This window comes from Phyllobates terribilis, unplaced genomic scaffold (assembly GCF_046119375.1).
Source record: "Phyllobates terribilis strain yellow unplaced genomic scaffold, ASM4611937v1 Scaffold_4__5_contigs__length_816908805, whole genome shotgun sequence".
Lineage (NCBI taxonomy): Eukaryota > Metazoa > Chordata > Amphibia > Anura > Dendrobatidae > Phyllobates > Phyllobates terribilis.
The window spans coordinates 491,881,274-491,905,329 of record NW_027362764.1 but is presented as its reverse complement, the minus strand read 5'-3'; the positions used below and the strand labels follow the sequence as shown (position 1 = coordinate 491,905,329).

At 43.8% G+C, this 24,056-nt stretch overlaps 1 protein-coding gene across 1 annotated transcript in view; it reads left to right on the top strand.

Annotated features, from left to right (window-relative positions):
- Positions 1-7,790: 7,790 nt before the first annotated feature.
- The window catches only part of NEDD9 (neural precursor cell expressed, developmentally down-regulated 9), a 152,557-nt gene continuing 136,291 nt past the window's right edge, over positions 7,791-24,056 (top strand). Inside the window, exon 1 of the mRNA XM_073678774.1 lies at positions 7,791-7,960. The gene's annotated coding sequence lies outside the window, so the exon portion shown is untranslated. The remainder of the gene's footprint in view (positions 7,961-24,056) is intronic.

Here is a 24,056-nt window from a genome sequence, read left to right as displayed (position 1 = left end):
CTGGTAGACCGGAAACTTAAAGTAATATGTCTCCAAAACAGGAAATGCACAACAAAACAAATGAAGAACGAATGGGAGGAAACTGGAGTCAATGTCTGTGACCGAACTGTAAGAAACCGCCTAAAGGAAATGGGATTTACATACAGAAAAGCTAAACAAAAGCCATCATTAACACCTAAACGTCTCCAGACGTGACAGAGTCTGGAGACGCCGTGGAGAGCGATCTGCTGCTTGCAACATCCTTCAGCATGACCGGTTTGGCAGTGGGTCAGTAATGGTGTGCGGTGGCATTTCTTTGAAGGGCTGCACAGCCCTCCATGTGCTCGCCAGAGGCAGCCTGACTGCCATTAGGTACAGAGATGAGATCCTCAGACCCCTTGTGAGACCATATTCTGGTGCGGTTGGCCTTGGGTTCCTCCTAATGCAGGACATTGCCAGACCTCATGTGGCTGGAGTGTGTCAGCAGTTCCTGCAAGATGATGGCATTGAAGCTATGGACTGGCCCGCCCGTTCCCCAGATCTGAATATGATTGAGCACATCTGGGACATCATGTCTCGCTCCATCCACCAACGTCACGTTGCACCACAGACTCTCCAGGATGCTTTAGTCCAGGTCTGGGAGGAGATCCCACAGGAGACCAATCGCAACCTCATCAGGAGCATGCCCAGGCATTGTAGGGAGGTCATACAGGCACGTGGAGGCCACACACAATACTGAGCCTCATTTTGACTTGTTTTAAGGACATTACATCAAAGTTGGATCAGCCTGTAGTGTGTTTTTCCACTTTAATTTTGGGGGTGACTTCAAATCCAGGCCTTCATTGATTAATAAATTTGATTTACATTGATGATTTTTGTGTGATTTTGTTGTCAGCACATTCAACTTTGTACAGAACAAAGTATTCAATGAGAATATTTCATTCATTCAGATCTAGGATGTGTTATTTGAGTGTTCCCTTTATTTTTTTAAGCAGTGTAGATCTCCAGTATAAATGGAACACAACCATAATGGAAAGAGGGACACAATTTATAAACTTATTTTAATGTCACTTTGTGCTTTGTTGTCGATATCACCAAGAAATAAAAAATCTGAATGTAAAAATGACATATAGATAAAGGTCCATTTATTACAAAGGTGTAATCATTTAACTTGGTTAACCATGAAATATTTAATGTGAAGAAATTATCACATATGTCTAAACAAGTTTACAATTTATCAATATATTTTCAAAGCTTAAAAGGATTGTATTGTTTCTGGGCAAAGTAAGTTATTATAGCATTAGCATTGTACATGTTAAAGGGCCACATGCAAGTAATGCTTTGAAATTACAAAATAAGCCCTACTTATATATTATAGCTCCTGTCGTTCCAATGCATGCTCTTCACTGCTTCCCACTGTCCTTGTTAACAAGGCTGTAATTATAACCTCTCATCTACATCATGGGTCTAACAGATGGGATCAGAAAACTCCGATCTTGGCCATTTAACACTTTAGGTGACAAGAGTTGCAGATGGGCTGCCATGCCAGCCTGCTGGATAGTAGCCCCCAAATCTGCTATCTTGTTACTTATGAGGCATGGTCTAATTCTAAAAGAATGCCTCCCTCTTGCAGTATCTCATAAAAGTGAGTACACCCCTCACATTTTTGAAAATATTTTATTATATCTTTTCATGGGACAGCACTGAAGATATGACACTTTGATACAATGTAAAGTAGTCTGTATACAGCTTGTATAACAGTGTAAATTTGATGAGCCCTCTAAATAATCAATACATAGACATTAATGTCTAAATCGCTGGCAACAAAAGTGAGTACACCTTGAAGTGAAAATAGCCAAATTGTTCTCAAAGTGTCAATATTTTGTGTGGCCATAATTTTTTTTCAAGCACTGGCTTAACTCTCTTGGGCATGAAGTTCACTAGATTTTCACAGGAGCTGGTGGATGTTAGAGACCCTCCGCTTCTCCACCTTCCGTTTCATGATGCCCCACAGATGTTCAATAGGTCTACATAGGTCAACATTCTTGGCCAGTCCAGCACCTTTACCCTCAGTTTCTTTAGGAAGGCAGTGGTCATCTTGGAGGTATGTTTGGGGTTGTTATCATATTGGAATATTGCCTTGCGGCCCAGTTTCCGAAGGGAGAGGATCATGCTCTGCTTCCGTATGTCAGTACATGTTGACATTCATGATTCCCTCAATGGACTGTAGCTCCTCACAACTGGCAGCAATCATGCAGCTCCAAACCATAACACTCCCACTACCATGCTAGGCAACACACACTTGTCTTTGTACTCCAAACCTGGTTGCTGCTGTTATGATCTGCAGCATAAACTAAGGAAAGATAAGGGAAAGCTGTCCCTACAGTAAGACTAAGCTGAATCCCTACGATGTAGCGGACTGCCTGTTCCTTGTGAACAGGCCCAACTTCGTCCTCGGCTAGTCTGAACGGAGACCTATAGAATTAAGGGAGGGGTCCCTAAAAGAACTAAGGACTGGGACAAAAATGGGACACCTCCTAAACAGAAGTTGTTGCAGAGCAAAAAGGACAAACTGACAAAAAGTACTAAAGGTCCCAGAGGACAAAGAACTAACAGAGATAGGAACCGAAGCACCTGGCTAGAGAGACAGTCAAAACAACACTGAAGTCCAGCACAGCCAGAAGGGCGGAGCTGGAATATATAGGCAGCTGGTCACGTGACCGCAAAACACAAGATAGCAAAAACTAACAGGAGGGTTCTAACAGCTGCCACACAAGCTTGACACCATCTAAACCAAATTAATTTATCTTGCTCTCATCAGACCACAGGATATGGTTCCAGTAATCCATGTACTCAGTCTGGTCTTCAGAAAACTGTTTCCGGGCTTTCTTGTGCATCATCTTTAGAAGAGGCTTCCTTCTGGGACGACAGCCATGCAGGCCAGTTTGATGCAGAGTGCGGCATATGGTCTGAGCACTGATAGGCTGACCCACCACCCCTTTAACCTCTGCAGCAATGCTGGCAGCACTCGTATGTCTATTTTGAAAAGACACCCTCTGGATATGACGCCGGGCATTTGCACTCAACTTCTTTGGTCAACCATGGCGAGGTCAGTTCTGAGTGGAACCTGTCTTGGTAAACCTCTGTATGGTCTTGGCCACCATGCTGCAGCTCAGTTTCAGGGTGTTAGCAATCTTCTTCTAGCCTAGGCCATCTTTATACAGAGGGGGAGCTAAAGAGCAAGGAAAAATGATCAAAGGGTCACTTAGTATAAAAATACAAAACTGTATTGAACAAGTCTCTGAAAAAGAAGGAGTAAAGCATTACACAGACATATGTATAAAAACAACAGATCATGTACAACATATGCAAGGACCACCTATTTCCATATAATGTATCGTTTATAGAATCCGTATACAATTTGGTGGGAAAGGTGAAAACGGATGAAAATTACATCCACTAGTTAAAAGTCTTCCTACATTTTTGATGGATACAGGAGATTTGCTGAGAAGGGTGAATGGTTTATATTTGGAATCTGATACAATGCTGGTAACAGCGGACATTGAGTCGCTGTAGCATTAGACATTCTGATGGCCTGAATGCCACAGGATTTTTTCTGGAAGGCTCTCTTCTCTCAAAAGATATGAGAGGCTTTATTATGGAATTATTAGAGTTTACCTTAACTCATAATTTCTTTGTGTTTAAGGGGTCCTTCTACCTACAGCTCCAGGGGACGGCTATGGGGGCGGCCTTTGCTCCTTCATATGCCAACCTTTTCCTGGGGCTGTGGGAGAGGGACCTCTTCCTGCCAGATCATGGATTGTCGATGGGCTGTGTCCTTTCTTGGACACGGTACATCGACTTCATCCTCATGATCTGGCAGAGGTCTAAAGACCATCTGGATGTATTTATGCGGAGACTGAACGATAATTCGTTCAATGTCCGCATTACCTACCAACGTGATCAAGTTCCTTGACGTGAGTCTGTTTAGAGACAGCGACAATGCTGTCCAAACAAGTATCTATAGGAAACCCTCATCTACAAATACACTCTTACATGCTTCGTCCTCACACCCGTCACATATGGTTCACTCTGTTCCAGTGGGGCAATTTCTGCGTCTTCACAGAATCTGCTCCAATGATCAGGAATTTGAGAAACAGGCTTCTGAACTTAGGGGATGTTTTCTTGTCCGTGGATACAGTCGCAGGATAATCAAGAAGGCTTACAACCGTGCTAAATATTCATCTCGGCACAATTTGTTATACAAGCCACGTGAAAAGAAACAGAGTGACATTGTAAGATTTATCACGAAGTTCCACACTCAGATTCCTGCCGTAAAGAAAGCCCTTACTAAAGCATGGCCAGTTTTTAGAGCGGATCCGATATTGGCCACATGTATCCCGGTGACACCCATCATTGTATTCCGTCGTGCCAGGAACCTTCGTGATTACTTAGTTCATAGTTATTATGAGGGAGAGATGACGCCTACATTTTTAGACAGGGCAGTCCCCAAACATGGATGTGTCCCTTGTGGACACTGTGTACCCTACCCCAATATTGACAGGAGTGACATGTTTGTTGACTCCAGTGGTAGTAAGAGATATCGCATTAACAGATTTATCACATAGTGTCATATATTATGCCACATGCCCTTGTGGCCTAGTATATGTCAGTATGACTACGCGTCAACTTAAAGTGCGGATTAGGGAGCACGTTTTGGGAATTTTGGCTGCCGAGGACCAGGGGTACATATCCATGTTAAAAACTATCCCTAAACACTTTAAAGTACATCATAACTGCAATGCCAAAGTGCTAAGAGTCAAAGGTATTGATATAATTGAAGTTGGCATACGTGGTGGTCCAGTCTCCGTAAGATTAGCACAGGCAGAATCAAGATGAATATGGACTTTAAAAACCCTACACCCTCTTGGCTTAAATGAGCATAATAGCTTTGCCCCATTCTTGTGATCCAGTCCTGCTTGGGATTTTTTTTCCCTTGTTATTGGGTATACAGATATATGGTTTTTATGTTTTTTATGTGTGTTCTATGTGATTTTGTTGTTTTGTTAGTAGGTTCTGATGTTATACTCTGATTCTATAGATGGATAATCCACATCTGACTGGGTTATTTATATATTCACTTTGGTGAATTTCACGGGATGTGGATAATAATTATATGTCTTTAGCATCGGATGTGGAGAATATTTATATATCTTCAGCATTGGATCCCCATATGTATATGGCATATATTGTTTCTATATATAGCAGTTTTGTATTATGTGTTATCTAAAAATGTTGGGATCTTGATTCTATGTTTGAAAATGTAATATCCCTATATATGTGGGTAGTTGGGGCTATATTGCCATCAAGAACTGGTGATTTATGTGTTACTTTAATATATATGATGGCTTTGATTTATTGTAACAGGGTGGGAATTAATATATTTTATTGCCTCTATTACCTGTTTGTATGAGATATTGCATGTTCTACCTGTAACCCATCTTTTGGGTTATGTGGGTTTGTTGTTCTAAAATATTGTGTGTACCTATGATATTTGGTCCTTCCTTTCCCATTTGTTTGTTTTATTGCGCATATACAGTACAGACCAAAAGTTTGGACACACCTCATTTAAAGATTTTTCTGTATTTTCATGACTATGAAAATTGTACATTCACACTGAAGGCATCAAAACTATGAATTAACACATGTGGAATTATATACTTAACAAAAAAGTGTGAAACAACTGAAAATATGTCTTATATTCTAGGTTCTTCAAAGTAGCCACCTTTTGCTTTGATGACTGCTTTGCACACTCTTGGCATTATCTTGATGAGCTTCAAGAAGTAGTCACCGGAAATTGTCTTCCAACAATCTTGAAGGAGTTCCCAGAGATGCTTAGCACTTGTTGGCCCTTTTGCCTTCACTCTGCGGTCCAGCTCACCCCAAACCATCTTGATTGGGTTCAGATCTGGTGACTGTGGAGGCCAGGTCATCTGGCGTAGCACCCCATCACTCTCCTTCTTGGCCAAATAGCCCTTACACAGCCTGGAGGTGTGTTTAGGGTCATTGTCCTGTTGAAAAATAAATGATGGTCCAACTAAACGCAAACCGGATGGAATAGCATGCCGCTGCAAGATGCTGTGGTAGCCATGCTGGTTCAGTATGCCTTCAATTTTGAATAAATCCCCAACAGTGTCACCAGCAAAGCACCCCCACACCATCACACCTCCTCCTCCATGCTTCACGGTGGGAACCAGGCATGTAGAGTCCATCCGTTCACCTTTTCTGCATCGCACAAAGACACGGTGGTTGGAACCAAAGATCTCAAATTTGGACTCATCAGACCAAAGCACAGATTTCCACTGGTCTAATGTCCATTCCTTGTGTTCTTTAGCCCAAACAAGCCTCTTCTGCTTGTTGCCTGTCCTTAGCAGTGGTTTCCTAGCAGCTATTTTACCATGAAGGCCTGCTGCACAAAGTCTCCTCTTAACAGTTGTTGAAGAGATGTGTCTGCTGCTAGAACTTTGTGTGGTATTGACCTGGTCTCTAATCTGATTTGCTGTTAACCTGCGATTTCTGAGGCTGGTGACTCGGATAAACTTATCCTCAGAAGCAGAGGTGACTCTTGGTCTTCCTTTCCTGGGGCGGTCCTCATGTGAGCCAGTTTCTTTGTAGCGCTTGATGGTTTTTGCAACTGCACTTGGGGACACTTTCAAAGTTTGCCCAATTTTTCAGACTGACTGACCTTCATTTCTTAAAGTAATGATGGCCACTTGTTTTTTTTTTACTTAGCTGCTTTTTTCTTGCCATAATACAAATTCTAACAGTCTATTCAGTAGGACGATCAGCTGTGTATCCACCAGACTTCTGCACAACACAACTGATGGTCCCAACCCCATTTATAAGGCAAGAAATCCCACTTATTAAACCTGACAGGGCACACCTGTGAAGCGAAAACCATTTCCGGTGACTACCTCTTGAAGCTCATCAAGAGAATGCCAAGAGTGTGCAAAGCAGTCATCAAAGCAAAAGGTAGCTATTTTGAAGAACCTAAAATGTACGACATATTTTCAGTTGTTTCACACTTTTTTGTTAAGTATATAATTCTACATGTGTTAATTCATAGTTTTGATGCCTTCAGTGTGAATGCACAATTTTCATAGTCATGAAAATACAGAAAAATCTTTAAATAAGAAGGTGTGTCCAAACTTTTGGTCTGTACTGTATATATTTAGTACAACTAAAAAGCATTGATATTGTCCCTATTCATATATATATGTGCTATGTCCATTGATGGGTATCATGGGCGTTTCCATGCAATGTGTCTATTTATATATGTCCCCACCTTTATATATTATCTATTTATATATGTCCCCTACCTTTATATATTATCTATTTATATATGTCCCCTACCTTTATATATTGTTTAATCACATAACATTGACGGTTATTGTGCTTCTTTTATATGTGCTGAGATATATATGTAGCTATGTTATCTTTGGTTACTCTTTATGGATCCATCAGTGCTGTTTTGATTAATGTTATGAGTCACCATGTCAAATTGGAATCTATAGTGATGTGTTATCAGCATGCTACCCTTTGGGGAAGCTCCGCGATAGCTGCACGCACGGGTATCATCGTCCTGATGGCTCCGGTGGCTTTTGGCATCTTGTCAGCGGTTATGCTGTGATGCCGACGCCGCTGGTCCCCTTGGCTACGGTGACGCACCTTGAGTCACTTCCGGGTAGTCGCGGTGGCTCATTGGGTAGTTTTGGGCTGTTGCCATAGAGATGATGACTCGATTCGCATCACTTCCACGGGCCCTGGTGAACATGTGTTTTGAACACATGATTAGAGTTAGAGTGTATTTAAGGCATGTATTAGTTAGTCACACATACCCCTTGAGAAAGGCTAGCGTCGAAACGCGAGGCGGGGGACGCGTCCATATGCAGGTATATACGGTGGTCACTCTCCTTATTAGGTAAGACATGCAATGATGATTTGGCCAGTGATGTATTTATAGGAGTAGCAAAGAGATTAGCCTGGAGGTGTGCCTATCCGTTTTCTCCTTTCCCACTAAATTGTATACGGATTCTATAAATTATACATTATATGGAAATAGGTTGTCCTTGTATATGTTGTACATGATCTGTTGTTTTTATACATATGTCTGTGTAATGCTTTACTCCATCTTTTTCAGAGACTTGTTCAATAAACTTTTGTACTTTTATACTAAGTGACCCTTTGATCATTTTTCCTTGCTCTTTAGCTCCCCCCTCTGTTAGCTATGTTATAACGATGGGTCCATAAATATAGGTCCATGGGCTATGTAATATGATGGGCCCTAGCAACTATTTTTACTATATATTTTTGATATGGGTTACCATTAGAGATGAGCGTTGTTCTACTCGAACTGTTCGCCAATCTCAAATTCGAGCTGTTTTGGGCGGTGTTCAAGCCGTTCGGCGAACACGAACAATTTGAGAAAAATTCGGCTGTTCGATAACTGTTCGTGCACCAAAATCATAACTGGATTTTTTCTCAGTAATGATGAAAATTAATGTTAATACGCAGTTTGAGTGTACAGCGGGGTGGGGGAGGGGCAGGGGATGGATCTCTGCAGGAACAATGAAGATCTCCATTTTTTTTTCTCTTTCCCGCATTTGCAGTGGGGAGGTGCAATCTGTCAGCCTATCAGCAGCGCACACACGGAGCGAAGTGCTTTTTTTCACACAAGCAAGGGCATGTGTCATTGGCAGTGTATGTCACATGTCCTTGCCCTATAAGACCCAGCCATTTTCCCCGTCGCCACCATTTTCTCACTGCTGCAGCTGCGTGTTAGACGGCACCGCTGTTGCAGTGTGCGCTATACCTTGTTAATTTCAAGCCAATTTTCGCACAAATCTACAGATAGCTTGGGAGTAGGGAATAGTTGTGATTGCAGTCCTTTTAAGGACTAGGTTACAGCATTTCCTACGACTTTTATCAGGCAGGTCTGTGCTCTTAAATAGAGAGATTGTGGGAGTAAAGACTAATTGTAATTGGAGTCCTTTTCAGGACTAGGTTACATCAGTTCCTATCAGTTTTTGCCAGGCAGGTCTGTGCCAGTGCTGTGCAAGTTTTTTTCACAGCATTTGGCTGAATCTAGCAAAGCTAATCCTTTTTGGCCTATTGCAGAGTGTGTTAGTCAGTGGAGTAGCCTATCTGTGTTGCAAGATATACCACCTGTGTATAGAATACCAATTTTTTTACTGCACCTAGTGAAGTAAAATCTTTTGGGCATAGCATCATTCTATTAGTCCATCTATACTGACCTCCATCAGGTTGCAAATTGAATATAATTTTTTTCTGCATCTAGCTCTGAAAAAATATTGGGCTTCTAGCTGTGTGTGGGACTTGTTCTATTAATCCATCTATACAGACCTCCATCAGGTTGCAAACTGAATATATTTTTTTCTGCATCTACCTCTGAAAAAATATTGGGCTTCTAGCTGTGTGTGGGACTTGTTCTATTAATCCATCTATACAGACCTCCATCAGGTTGCAAACTGAATATATTTTTTTCTGCATCTACCTCTGAAAAAATATTGGGCTTCTAGCTGTGTGTGGGACTTGTTCTATTAATCCATCTATACAGACCTCCATCAGGTTGCAAACTGAATATATTTTTTTCTGCATCTACCTCTGAAAAAATATTGGGCTTCTAGCTGTGTGTGGGACTTGTTCTATTAATCCATCTATACAGACCTCCATTAGGTTGCAAACTGAATATACTTTTTTCTGCATCTACCTCTGAAAAAATATTGGGCTTCTAGCTGTGTGTGGGACTTGTTCTATTAATCCATCTATACAGACCTCCATCAGGTTGCAAACTGAATATATTTTTTTCTGCATCTACCTCTGAAAAAATATTGGGCTTCTAGCTGTGTGTGGGACTTGTTCTATTAATCCATCTATACAGACCTCCATCAGGTTGCAAACTGAATATATTTTTTTCTGCATCTAGCTCTGAAAAAATATTGGGCTTCTAGCTGTGTGTGGGACTTGTTCTATTAATCCATCTATACAGACCTCCATCAGGTTGCAAACTGAATATATTTTTTCTGCATCTACCTCTGAAAAAATATTGGGCTTCTAGCTGTGTGTGGGACTTGTTCTATTAATCCATCTATACAGACCTCCATCAGGTTGCAAACTGAATATATTTTTTTCTGCATCTACTTCTGAAAAAATATTGGGCTTCTAGCTGTGTGTGGGACTTGTTCTATTAATCCATCTATACAGACCTCCATCAGGTTGCAAACTGAATATATTTTTTTCTGCATCTACCTCTGAAAAAATATTGGGCTTCTAGCTGTGTGTGGGACTTGTTCTATTAATCCATCTATACAGACCTCCATCAGGTTGCAAACTGAATATATTTTTTTCTGCATCTACCTCTGAAAAAATATTGGGCTTCTAGCTGTGTGTGGGACTTGTTGTACTAGTCCATCTATACTGACCTCCATCAGGTTGCAAACTGAATATATTTTTTTCTGCATCTACCTCTGAAAAAATATTGGGCTTCTAGCTGTGTGTGGAACTTGTTGTATTAGTCCATCTATACTGACCTCCATCAGGTTGCAAACTGAATATATTTTTTTCTGCATCTACCTCTGAAAAAATATTGGGCTTCTAGCTGTGTGTGGGACTTGTTCTATTAATCCATCTATACAGACCTCCATCAGGTTGCAAACTGAATATATTTTTTTCTGCATCTACCTCTGAAAAAATATTGGGCTTCTAGCTGTGTGTGGGACTTGTTCTATTAATCCATCTATACAGACCTCCATCAGGTTGCAAACTGAATATATTTTTTTCTGCATCTACCTCTGAAAAAATATTGGGCTTCTAGCTGTGTGTGGGACTTGTTGTATTAGTCCATCTATACTGACCTCCATCAGGTTGCAAACTGAATATATTTTTTTCTGCATCTACCTCTGAAAAAATATTGGGCTTCTAGCTGTGTGTGGGACTTGTTCTATTAATCCATCTATACAGACCTCCATCAGGTTGCAAATTGAATATAATTTTTTTCTGCATCTAACCCAGCCAATAGTTTTGGCCTAATACCACAGTTTGGCCACTCAGCTCTGCTCGGTTCCCATCCATTGTTTTTTTGTGCAAACAACTCCAGAGTTGTGAATTAGTTAACCACCAAAATGAGTGGAAAAAGGCCTGCTGCTGGTGGAAAGGGGAATAGGCGTGTTGGGAAGGGGAAAAAAGGTTGTGTCCGTGGGGTAGGTGTTAAAGCAACAGTAACATCTGCAGAAGAAAGACCATCTTCCAGCCAAACTAAAATGTCTACTTCTTTTAGCGGACAATGTGATAAGATCCCTTTCTTACGGCCACGCCAATCGCTACAAATTCCAGATGAGGCACAAAAACAGCAGGTGCTTCAATGGATATCAAGTGCTCCTTTAAGTGGGCTCTCCTCCACATCAACTTCAACATCACAAATACTCCAGTCCTCAAAGGTGTCACCCCAATCGCACTTGCTTCCTCACAGCTCCCAAATCTCCAGCTGCCCGTCTGAGTATGAGGTAGAACAGATGGTTGAGTCTGCAGAGCTGTTTACTCATACTATAGCCTGGGAATCAGAGGTCGACTCCAGCGCTTCTGTGAATCCAGACGAGGAAATGATCTGCACTGATGCCCAGAATCTTTATGAGTCGGATCCAGGACCAGACGCAGAAGGTTCTGACCATAATGTAGACCCTCATTCCCAAACTGTAACTCCTGTTGGTGGAGACAATGAGGAAGACGATGATAAGACTCAAATACCTGATTGGAGCGACAACTTTAGTTTTTTGTCAGGGCAGGAACAGGTTGGCTCTGAGGACGACGGGTGTGATAACGCACAGGGTGATGATGATGAGGTTGGAGATCCCACTTACTGTCAACCCACAGTCAGCCAAGAGATGAGGTCAGCAGAGGAGGTGGAGGAAGATGCTAGTGACGACGAGGTCAGGTTGCGCCTTCCTGGACAGAGACGTAGTACTGGAAGCACGTCAACAACTGCATCCTCAAACACAACTCTGCCTCTCACCACAAGTCGTGGTGGCTCTTCAGGTCACATGGGTGCTAAGCCTTGCATAGCCTGGGCATTTTTTCAGATCGATAAAGATGACCTAACTCGTGTTATCTGTAACATTTGTCAGCAAAAGCTAAGTAGAGGCCAAAAAATACATAGTTTGAGTACTTCATGCATGAACCGGCACATGGACATGAAGCATAAGTTGCAGTGGGAAGCTCAGTGTGCTACAATGCGGCCTAGCCGGCCGGGCCAACCACCGTCTGCCATATCTTGTGCATCCGCGGCCTCTTCATCCTCTGTGACTGGGGGGACAGCAGTCACACCTATTTTGGGGCGCAGACCTGCCAGCTCTTTACCCGCAACAGCCAGCATGATTGGCAGGTCATCATTTTCTTTGGAGGTGGTAACACCAGCTGGTGTTGAGCGCTGTCCGACATCGATAGCACCACCTTTGGATCAAGGCAACCAAACATGTCCGCCTGCATCTTCCTCACAGACCGGCAGTTTGCCGGGGACACCCTTATCAACCCCGTCTAAGCACAATAGCCAGCCCTCGGTCACTCAGATGTGGACAAGTAAAAGACCATTTCCTCCTAGCCATGAGAAAGCTAAGAGGTTGAATTTCACCATCTGCAAGCTCTTGGCTACAGAAATGCTGCCTTTCCGCCTGGTGGACACAGAGGATTTTCGAGACCTTATGTCCGTCGCAGTACCCCAGTACCAGATGCCCAGTCGGCACTACTTCTCAAAGAAAGGTGTGCCTGCGCTCCACCAGCATGTCGCACACAACATCACCGCTTCTTTGAGAAACTCTGTGTGTGACAGGGTGCATTTCACCACAGACACTTGGACGAGTAGGCATGGACAGGGGCGTTACATGTCGCTGACTGGGCACTGGGTAACTATGGTGACAGCAGGACAAGGGGCTGCTGTCCAAGTCTTGCCGTCCCCACGAGTTGTGCGTCAATCCTCTTTATGTCAAAGTTCCTCCACTGCTTCTGCCTCCTCAACCTCCTCTCGGTCTTCCACCTGCACCCAAAGCCTGTCTGGTCATGCCACAAGCTTTCTAACTGCGCAGAAGGGATCCTGCACACCTCCTTACTATGCTGGCAGTAGGGCTCAACGTCATCAGGCGGTTTTTACATTGAAATGTCTGGGAAATGTGAGTCACACAGCTGAGGAGTTGTGGTCAGCTCTGGAGAACCAATTTCATGAATGGTTGTCTCCACTGGACCTGAAACCAGGGAAGGCCGTGTGCGACAATGCTGCAAACCTGGGTGCGGCCCTTCGCCGGGGCAATGTCACACACGTGCCTTGTATGGCTCACGTGTTGAACCTGGTTGTCCAGCAATTTTTAGCCCACTATCCCAGACTAGATGGCCTTCTGCAGAGGGCACGGTCGCTGTGTGCTCACTTCCGCCGTTCGCATCCCGCAGCTCAGCGACTTACATCTCTACAGAAGTCGTTGGGCCTGCCACTTCACCGGCTAAAATGCGATGTGCCTACCCGGTGGAATTCAACTCTGCACATGTTGCAGCGACTGTGGCAGCACCGACAAGCCCTGGTGCAATACATTCTGACGTATAGCCTGGGCCAACGAGATTCAGAGGTGGGGCAAATCACGCTGGAGGAGTGGTCTCAGATCAGGGACCTATGCACCCTTCTGCACAGTTTTGAAATGGCGACGAAGATGTTTAGTGCTGACGATGCCATTATCAGCATGACTATTCCGGTGATTTACATGCTGGAGCACATGTTAAACAGAATTCGGAGTCAGGTGGTGGCACAAGAGGAGGTGGAGGAAGTAGAGGAGGAGGAGTTGTATGCGGAAGGGCTAACATCTGCAAGGTCCAGACGGTCGGCAGCACCAAGGCGGCAGGCATGTGAGGGTGGGGGAGATGGTTTTACCAGGGCGCATGGTAGCAGCCAAACTAGTGAGGAAGGTGCAGGAGCCCAGGAAGAAGTGGAGGACGAACTGATGGAAGACTCATCAGATGAGGGAGACCTTGATCACATTTCTGTTGTGCGAGGTTGGGGGGAGAGGACAGAGGAAGGAAGCATGATTGTTACCTCGCCACCAACACAACAGGGACTTGGTGCTCCTGGATGCGCAACACACATGAGTGCCTTCTTGCTGCACTACCTGCAACATGACCCTCGAATTGTGAGAATTAGAAATAATCCTGACTACTGGGTTGCCACACTGTTAGATCCCCGGTACAAAAGTAAATTTGCAGAAATTATTCCTGCCATAGAAAGGGATGCACGCATGCAGGAGTATCAGCAGAGACTGTTGCAGAATCTTACATGTGCTTTTCCACAAAATACCAGTGGTGCACGTAGTGAATCTCACAGTTCCAACTTGCCAACCGTGGGACCGTCAAGTGTTCAGCACTCAAACCGTAACAGAACCACAGTATCTGCTGGTAACATCAATTTTGCGGAATCATTTCACCACTTTTTTAGCCCATCCTTTGCAAGGCCACAGGAGACAAGAAGTCTGACACATAGTCAACGCCTAGAGACGATGGTACAGGAGTATCTCCAAGTAAACATTGAAGCCACGACTATGTCACTGGACCCTTGCTCTTTTTGGGCTTCCAATCTGGATAAAAGGTCGGAGCTAGCCACTTACGCCTTGGAGATCTTGTCATGCCCCGCAGCCAGCGTTCTGTCTGAACGTGTGTTCAGCACTGCTGGTGGTGTGCTGACAGATAAGCGCACGCGGCTCTCCACTGATAATGTAGACAGACTCACGTTCATAAAGATGAACAAATCATGGATCCAAAACGACTTTTCTACCCCTGTGTCATCCTGGGGAGAGTAAAAGCTTGATGATTGGTTAAAATCACCCTACCAACCGTTTTAAGCTTTCAAATTACTAATCATGTTTATCTGTATCTTGGCTGGAAAATAATTTGGGCTTTGTAGCAGTGTGCAGCACTGATCCTATTGAGCCATCTATACTAAAGCTTCACCAGATTTAAAATTAATAATAATTTTTAGCTGCATCTAGCCCGGAAAATAATTTTGGGGCTCCGAGATGCGCAAGACACATAAGTGCCTTCTTGCTGCACTACCTGCAGCATGACCCTCATATTGTCAGAATTCGAAGTAATCATGACTACTGGGTTGCCACACTCTTAGATCCCCCAAACTTTTCGATCAACCTTTTCATTTTAATAAAGACCAAAAAATGGTCATTTTTGAAATTATAAGCATTAGCAGGTTGTTAGAAACTGAAATCAAACAGTTTTCAACTCAAAACTTTATTCTAGGTGATGTTACATTTTCACATAGGACCCCTTGTTCGAAAGGAGCTTCTGAACTCTCTCGTCCATTGAATTTGTCAGGTTTTGGATGGTTTCTGCTTCAATTGTTTTGCATGAGGACAGAATACCCTCCCAGAGCTGTTGCTTAGATGTGAACTGCCTCCCGCCATCATAGACACTCCTTTTAATGATGCTCCAAAGGTTCTGAATGGGGTACAGGTCAGGGGAGCATGGGGGTCACACCATAAGTTTGTCCCCTTTTATGCCCATATCAGCCAGAGATGCAGATGTTTTATGTGCAGCATGAGATGGTGCATTATCATGCAGAAAAATGATCTTGCTGTGAAATACACGGTTCTTCTTCTTGAACCATGGCAGGAAGTGCTGTTTGAGAAAATCCACATACATTATGGAGTTCATCTTTAGCGCCTTCAGGGATCCTAAAGGGGCCGACAATCTTTCTCCCCATGATTCCAGCCCAAAACATTACTCCACCTCCTCCTTGTTGGCGCTGTAGCCGTGTTTGCGTGGGGTGTCCATCAACCAGCCATCCTCCACTCCATCCATCTGGACCATCGAGCGCTGCACGGCACTCATCCGTGAACAAAACAGTTTTGAAATCAGTCTTCATGTAATGTTTGGCCCACTGGAGCCGTTTCTGCTTGTGTGAAGTGGATAGAGGAGGTCGACAGGATGGCGTATGCACAGCTGCAAACCTCTGAAGGACCCTGCATCTTGTTGTTCGGGGGACGTTGGAGGCACAAGCAGCTTCAAAAACTTGTCTGCTGCTATGACAAGGCTTTTTTGCCGCTGCTCTTTCAACCTGACGTAATTGCCTGTAGGAAAGAGTCCTCAATTTGCCCTTATCAGCACGCACACATGTGTACTGTGAATCAGCTACATACTTCTTGATTGCCAAGACACTTCATCCTGATCATCGCACAATGTTGATTGTAGTCATGCCTTGACCTAAACACTCCACAATTTGTTGCTTCTCAGCAGCCGACACATCCTTTTTCTTTCCCATTTTGGCAGAAAATGTAGGCTGCTTAATAATGTGAGACAGCCTTCTTAAGTAGTCTTGCCTTTCATTGGACACACCTGCCAAACTAATTAGCACAGGTGTCTGCAATTGCTTACAGTGATATAAAGAGCCCTGACACACATCACCATCAATGAGTTTAACTGACAAACAAACAAATTCTTCCCTTATCACTCCTAAACACTTTTTGCATAATAATTTGGAACGCAGTGTACATGTGCTTTTCCACAAAACACCAGTGGTTCACGTAGTGAATCTTACAGTTCTAACTTGCCAACCGTGGTCTGTATGGAGTTGTTCAATAAAGGGCCCAAAATTAAGATAACATAGATGGGAGAGGTCTCTATGAATAGGAATTCCTAAGTATTTGATACCCTGTGAGGGCCAGGCAAAGGGAAAGTTGGACTGGATGGAATCCTATATGGATTTGGGGAGGGAGACATCGAGGGCCTCAGACTTCGCTGCATTGATTTTAAAATTTGACCATGTAACAAAGTGATCTATTTCAGCCATAACAGCATGGATGGATATATGTGATTGAGTGATATATACTAGGACATCATCAGCAAATAGAGAGCACTTGTACTCGGTGCCTCCCACCTCAATCCACCTAATATTGGGGTTATGGCGAATTGATGAGAGCAGGTGCTCCGTCACTAGGATGTATAAGAGAGGGGACAGAGGACATCCCTGCCTTGTCCCATTGGTGATTGTGAAAGGTGATGAAAATGTTCTGATGCACCCCCTGGGCCTTGGGACACCCGGAGCCGGACCCTTTTTGGTGGATGCTGGTGGTTGTAGTCTTCGTGGCGGCGACCCGGTTCCGTGGCTCAGGGTGGTCAAACCAGTGGCGGAACTATTTATGTGGTTTTGATGTTTAAATGTCCGACTACGCCACCCGTGGATTGCGGTCAGAGTGAACCGCCGCTGCAGGGCAGACCGCTGAGGCTGGTGTTGTGGGTGCAGCAGAGCGTAGCATAACTCCCCACGGGAGGAGTATAGCCTCAGGGCAGTGTATGCGGAGGATGGGGGTGATGGTGCAGGGCAGCAGCAGTAACGACACGGAGTCAGTGATGCAGTCCAGGGCCTTTACTCACAGTTCTTATTATCCAGACCACGTCTGCAGGTAACGGCTGCCCACGTCGTACTGTGCTCACCAGGTGAGGGGCTCAGACAACTCCCAGATAACTTTGGAGCGCTTCACAGGACCCCCTTTGTGTGTCCTTTGTCTGGCCTTTCTTACCAACCCTTCTGTCCGGCTGCCTCGGGCCTCCTCTTGGTAAACTTGGCGCCAGTTTCCCTGACCCTATGTGGTGCCTTCCTAGCGGGTGTAGCGAGGGGCTGCGCCACATAAAATGTCACAGCCTCCGGTTTCTAGCTGAGGGTCGTTTCCTGCCTCCACTAGTTTCGGGGACCGGTCTCCCCCTTTGGCCTGACCCCTCCACGCAGGTGGATTCGGGCGTGCGGTGGCGACTCGCCCATCCGCACCCCTGGGATCCCTTCATTCCTCGTTCCTGGAGCCTTCTCCGCTCCTCTTCCTTCCTTCTCCCTCTTCCAGGCCTGGGCCTCTGTTACTAGGCCCGCCTCCGGAGCAGAGCTCATGCAGAGCCCCTGCTCCCTGCCACTTCTGCTCAGACTTCTCTGCACTGAACTAAGATGGTGCCCACCTTTTATACTCCCTTCTCAATGCACCCAGGAACTGCTTCCTCCCTGCTCCTGCACTACAGGGTTCCCCTTCCTCAGTGTTCCCTCCCCCCACTCCAGCCAGGGACAGGGACTGTCGTGCCCATCTCAGAGGCATATTGGTCGCCCTGCCCCACGGCAATGTGGTGTAATGCATGCAGGTGTCGGGTCCTGATCCACACTCCATCCTTACCTGAGAGTGAGATATCACACCTCTGGGTGAGGTGCAATACCTCTGTAGCAACCGAGCCCTCAGGGTGCTACAGTTCCATTTATCTTCAGCCTAGGTGACGTATTGTGATACAGGGCCGTGATTTTGGCTATAAAAGGGTCCCCTAGACCCCTACCCCAAGCTTTTTAAGAGAATCATATATGGCGTGCCAGGAGACTCTATGGAATGCTGTCTCAGCATCCAACGAGAGTATCTAATTACAAATTTTTAACTGCATCTAGCCCAGGAAATACTTTGTGCCTAGTAGCAGTGTCTGCTAGTCAGCGGATTATCCCGGCTGTTAAGCAAGCTACACCACCTGTAGTTTAGACACTTAATTTTTTCAAAGGAAATGCTTCGGGACCATGGGATACTCAGTGAAGAGCATCAGGAGGCACCCCAAGGCATAGGGGCTGGGACTGGCAGTAGGATGCCTTGCGGTGGACAGCCAAGCTCGATCCTTATAAAAGCTTTTTAACTGCAGCAGCTTTAGTGGACGCTACTGGAGCTGGAATTACGCGGCTGCTGGCATGAGACTTGCCCTCCAATAGATCCTTGTAAATGGATTTAAAGTGTATTCATTCAAATTAGAGAGACAATTTAAATTAAAAAGCTTAGAGCTGCCTCCACCACAGGGGGGCTCGCTCGACCCACCAGCGGACAGGCACCAGTATTGGGAGAGGGGAGCTGGCCATCAGGGTTCACCGCGGCTCTGGCACAAACCCGGCGACACGGAGGTGGCACGGGCAGGAGCGGACTGGCCGTGTCGGCTTCTCACTTTTTGGATTTTAGAAGGGCATGACATGCCTATATCTGTGTCTCCCCCTCCTTTTACTCCTCCACCTCTTTTATTTTCGCATGACTATATGTACTTGTCACTTTTCCATGTGTTAGTTATGTCTTCTGAGCAGTTTGTCAGCTTTTGGACACCTTTGAAGGTGTTTTCTATGTGTTTCTATGTGTTTTTGTTTGCCTGCCATTGGTTTTAACGGTGTTCGAAGGAGTTCGACGAACAGTTCGACGAACAGTTTGGCGAACACACGGGTGTTCGACGAACCGAACCGAACTCGAACACTATGGGGGTGGCTCAACACTAGTTACCATTATAAATGTGTGCAATACTGTGCCCTCTTCTAACAGGTCTTCTAATATAGGCCATCTTTATGTAGAGCAACAATTCTTTTTTTCAGATCCTCAGAGAGTTCTTTGTCATGAGACACCATGTTGAACTTCAAATGACCAGAATGAAAAAACCTGAGAGCAACAGCTAATTTATCACACCTGCTCCCCATTCACACCTGAGACCTTGTAACACTAATGAGTCATATGACACCGAGGAGAGAAAATGGCTAATTGGGCAATATTTGGCCATTTTCACTTAGGGGTGTACTCACTTTTGTTACCAGCGGTTTAGACATTAATGGCTGTGTGTTGAGTTATTTAGAGGGCTTATCAAATTTACACTGTTATACAAGCTGTACACTTATTACTTTACATTGTATCAAAGTGTCATATCTTCAGTGTTGTCACATGAAAAGATATAATAAAATATTTACAAAGATGTGAGGGGTGTACTCACTTTTATGAGATACTGTATATGGCAACATCAATGGAAAAATATAAAATTTAGTTTTCGGAACTTGATAAAAAGAAAAAACGCAATAAACATGCCTTTAAGTTTTAAGTTTCATCCTTAAAACGTTAAAAATTAATGTAATTTGTTATAAATTTCACCTGTACATGCCACAAAATTAGCAATACATGGAGTGTAGTTTTGCTATGCGGTTGCAGTGCGCCAACATCTGTGGATGCTGCCTAAAAACTTATAACACAAAAAGTAAGGCCTCTAACATCATGGTATAGGGAGACAAAGATAAAGAACTATTACAGTACCTAATGCCAAATTTGTGATATTTCTGACTAGTGTATAATTCATATCACCAGCATAACAGTTTAGACTGCTAAGTGGAACACTTGTTTGTATGTTTCATTTTCTTCTCTAGATTGTTTTAATTCTTTCTTTTGCCAAGATTTTGTGATGTGAAAGATAAACCTTACAGTAATCTGGTTCAAAATACCAGTGTTTCTCGTAACTGTAAATTCCCCCTGTGAAATATTTGGCATCAGAAATTTTATAAACATGTGTTTTACATGAATGTGGACATTTAACTTTCAGAAACCACCAATTCATGTGTTGCAAGAACGTAGCAATTGAAAATGACAACTGTGTATAACAATGGCCAGAAACTGACAGTACACTATTCTAGACTATTTTAAATTATTTTGGCCTAAAAACCTTCAGTAACATACAGTGGGTACGGAAAGTATTCAGACCCCTTTAAATTTTTCACTCTTTGTTTCATTGCAGCCATTTGGTAAATTCTAAAAAGTTCATTTTTTTCTCATTAAAGTACACGCTGCACCCCATCTTGAATGAAAAAAACAGAAATGTAGAAATTTTTGCAAATTTATTGAAAAAGAAAAACTGAAATATCACATGGTCATAAGTATTCAGACTCTTTGCTCAGACACTCATATTTAAGTCACATGCTCTCCATTTCCTTATGATCCTCCTTGAGATGGTTCTACTCCTTCATTGGAGTCCAGCTGTGTTTAGGACTTGATTTGGAAAGGCACACACCTGTCTATATCAGCCCTCACAGCTCACAGTGCATGTCAGACCAAATGAGAATTATGAGCTCAAAGGAACTGCCCAAGGAGCTCAGAGACAGAATTGTGGCAAGGAAAAGATCTGGCCAAGGTTACAAAAGAATTTCTGCATTACTCAAGGTTCATAAGAGCACAGTGGCCTCCATAATCCTTAAATGAAAGAAGTTTGGGACCACCAGAAGTCTTCCTAGACCTGGCCGTCCAGCCAAAGTGAGCAATCGTGGGAGAAGAGCTTTGGTGAGAGAGGTTAAGAAGAACCCCCCCAAGATCACTGTGGCTGAGCTCCAGAGATACAGTAGGGAGATGTGAGAAAGTTCCACAAAGTCAACTATCACTGCAGCCCTCCACCAGTTGGGCCTTTATGGCAGAGTGTCCCGACAGAAGCCTCTCCTCAGTGCAAGATATATGAAAGCCCGCATAGAGTTTGCTCAAAAACACATGAAGGAATCCCAGACTATGAGAAATAAGATTCTCTGGTCTGATGAGATGAAGATAGAACTTTTTGGTGATAATTCTAAGCGGTATGTGGGGAGAAAACCAGGCACTACTCATCACCTGCCCAATACAATCCCAACAGTGAAACATGGTGGTGGCAGCATCATGCTATGGGGGTGTTTTTCAGCTGCAGGGACAGGGCGACTGATTGCAACTGAAGGAAACATGAATGCGGCCAAGTACAGAGATATCCTGGATGAAAACCTCTTCCAGGGTGTCCTGGACCTCAGACTTGGCCGAAGGTTCACCTTCCAACAAGACAATGACCCTAAGCACACAGCTAAAATAACAACGGAGTGGCTTCAGAACAACTCTGTGGCTATTCTTGACTGACCCAGCCAGAGCCGTGACATAAACCCAATTGAGCATCTCTGGAGAGACCTGAAAAGGGCTGTCCACAAACGTTCACCATCCATTCCCAAGAAGACTCATGACTGTACTAGCTCAAAAGGGTGCTTCTACTCAATACTGAGTAAAGGGTCTGAATACTTATGACCATGTGATATTTCAGTTTTTCGTTTTTAATAAATTTGCAAAAATTTCTACATTTCTGGGGTTTTTTTCAGTCAAGATGGGGTACAGAGAGTATTTTAATGAGAAAAAAATTTACTTTTTAGAATTTACCAAATGACTGCAATCAAACAAAGAGTGAAAAATTTAAAGGGGTCTGAATACTTTCCGTATCCACTGTATTTACTACTTTTAGGCCTCATACAAACAACAGTGCCATGGAGTTATATGGCACACATTTCGAAATGCGTGTTGGAGCTGCGGTCTGGCGTCCCATAGGGGAAGATGTGGATAAGAATGTGCTACCTGGATATTTCGTTTTCATGGTTTTTGTATAGACACATTGTGTTACTCTGTTATGCCACCGTGCAGGAATCATAGCAGGTTTTACTTAGTGTCAGGTGCTGTCGATGCATTGGTAGTATAAATTCAGTTGTACTACACATATATCTAATATATACCAACAATTATCCATGCACTAGCACTTTCAGGTGACTCATTCCCCCTGCCCTTATTGTGATATGTGGACCCCATACCCTTAATACCTGAGTCTAGCTAGTAATCATCCTGTCCTTATATTTGTAATATACAGTGGTGGCCAAAAGTATTGGCACCCATGCAATTCTGTCAGATAATACTCAGTTTCTTCCTGAAAATGATTGCAATCACAAATTCTTTGGTATTATTCTGTTCATTTAATTTGTCTTCAATGAAAAAACACAAAAAGAATTGTCCTAAAGCCAAATTGGATATAATTCCACACCAAACCTAAAAAAGGGGGTGGACAAAAGTATTGGCACTGTTTGAAAAATCATGTGATGCTTCTCTAATTCGTGTAATTAACAGCACCTGTAACTTACCTGTGGCACCTAACAGGTGTTGGCAATAACTAAATCACACTTGCAGCCAGTTAACATGGATTAAAGTTGACTCAACCTCTGTCCTGTGTCCTTGTGTGTACCACATTGAGCATGGAGAAAAGAAAGAAGACCAAAGAACTGTCTGAGGACTTGAGAAACCAAATTGTGAGGAAGCATGAGCAATCTCAAGGCTACAAGTCCATCTCCAAAGACCTGAATGTTCCTGTGTCTTCCGTGCGCAGTGTCATCAAGAAGTTTAAAGCCCATGGCACTGTGGCTAACCTCCCTAGATGTGGACGGAAAAGAAAAATTGACGAGAGATTTCAATGAAAGATTGTGCGGATGGTGGATAAAGAACCTCGACTAACATCCAAACAAGTTTAAGCTGCCCTGCAGTCCGAGGGTACAACAGTGTCAACCCGTACTATCCGTCGGCGTCTGAATGAAAAGGGACTGTATGGTAGGATAACCAGGAAGACCCCACTTCTTCCCCCGAGACATAAAAAAGCCAGGCTGGAGTTTGCCAAAACTTACCTGAGAAAGCCTAAAACGTTTTGGAAGAATGTTCTCTGGTCAGATGAGACAAAAGTAGAGCTTTTTGGGAAAAAGCATCAACATAGAGTGTACAGAAAAAAAAGAGGCATTGAAAGAAAAGAACACGGTCCCTACAGTCAAACATGGCGGAGGTTCCCTGATGTTTTGGGGTAGCTTTGCTGCCTCTGGCACTGGACTGCTTGACCGTGTGCATGGCATTATGAAGTCTGAAGACTACCAACAAATTTTGCAGCATAATGTAGGGCCCAGTGTGAGAAAGCTGGGTCTCCCTCAGAGGTAATGGGTCATCCAGCAGGACAATGACTCAAAACACACTTCCAAAAGCACTATAAAATGGTTTGAGAGAAAGCACTGGAGACTTCTAAGGTGGCCAGCAATGAGTCCAGACCTGAATCCCATAGAACACCTGAGGAGAGATCTCAAAATGGCAGTTTGGAGAAGGCACCTTTCAAATATCAGGGACCTGGAGCAGTTTGCCAAAGAAGAATGGTCTACAATTCCAGCAGAGCATTGTAAGAAACTCATTGATGGTTACCGGAAGCGGTTGTTCGCAGTTATTTTGGCTAAAGGTTGTGCAACCAAGTATTAGGCTGAGGGTGCCAATACTTTTGTCTGGCCCATTTTTGGAGTTTTGTGTGAAATGATCAATGATTTGATTTTTGCTTCATTCTCTTTTGTGTTTTTTCCTTGCAAGCAAATTAAA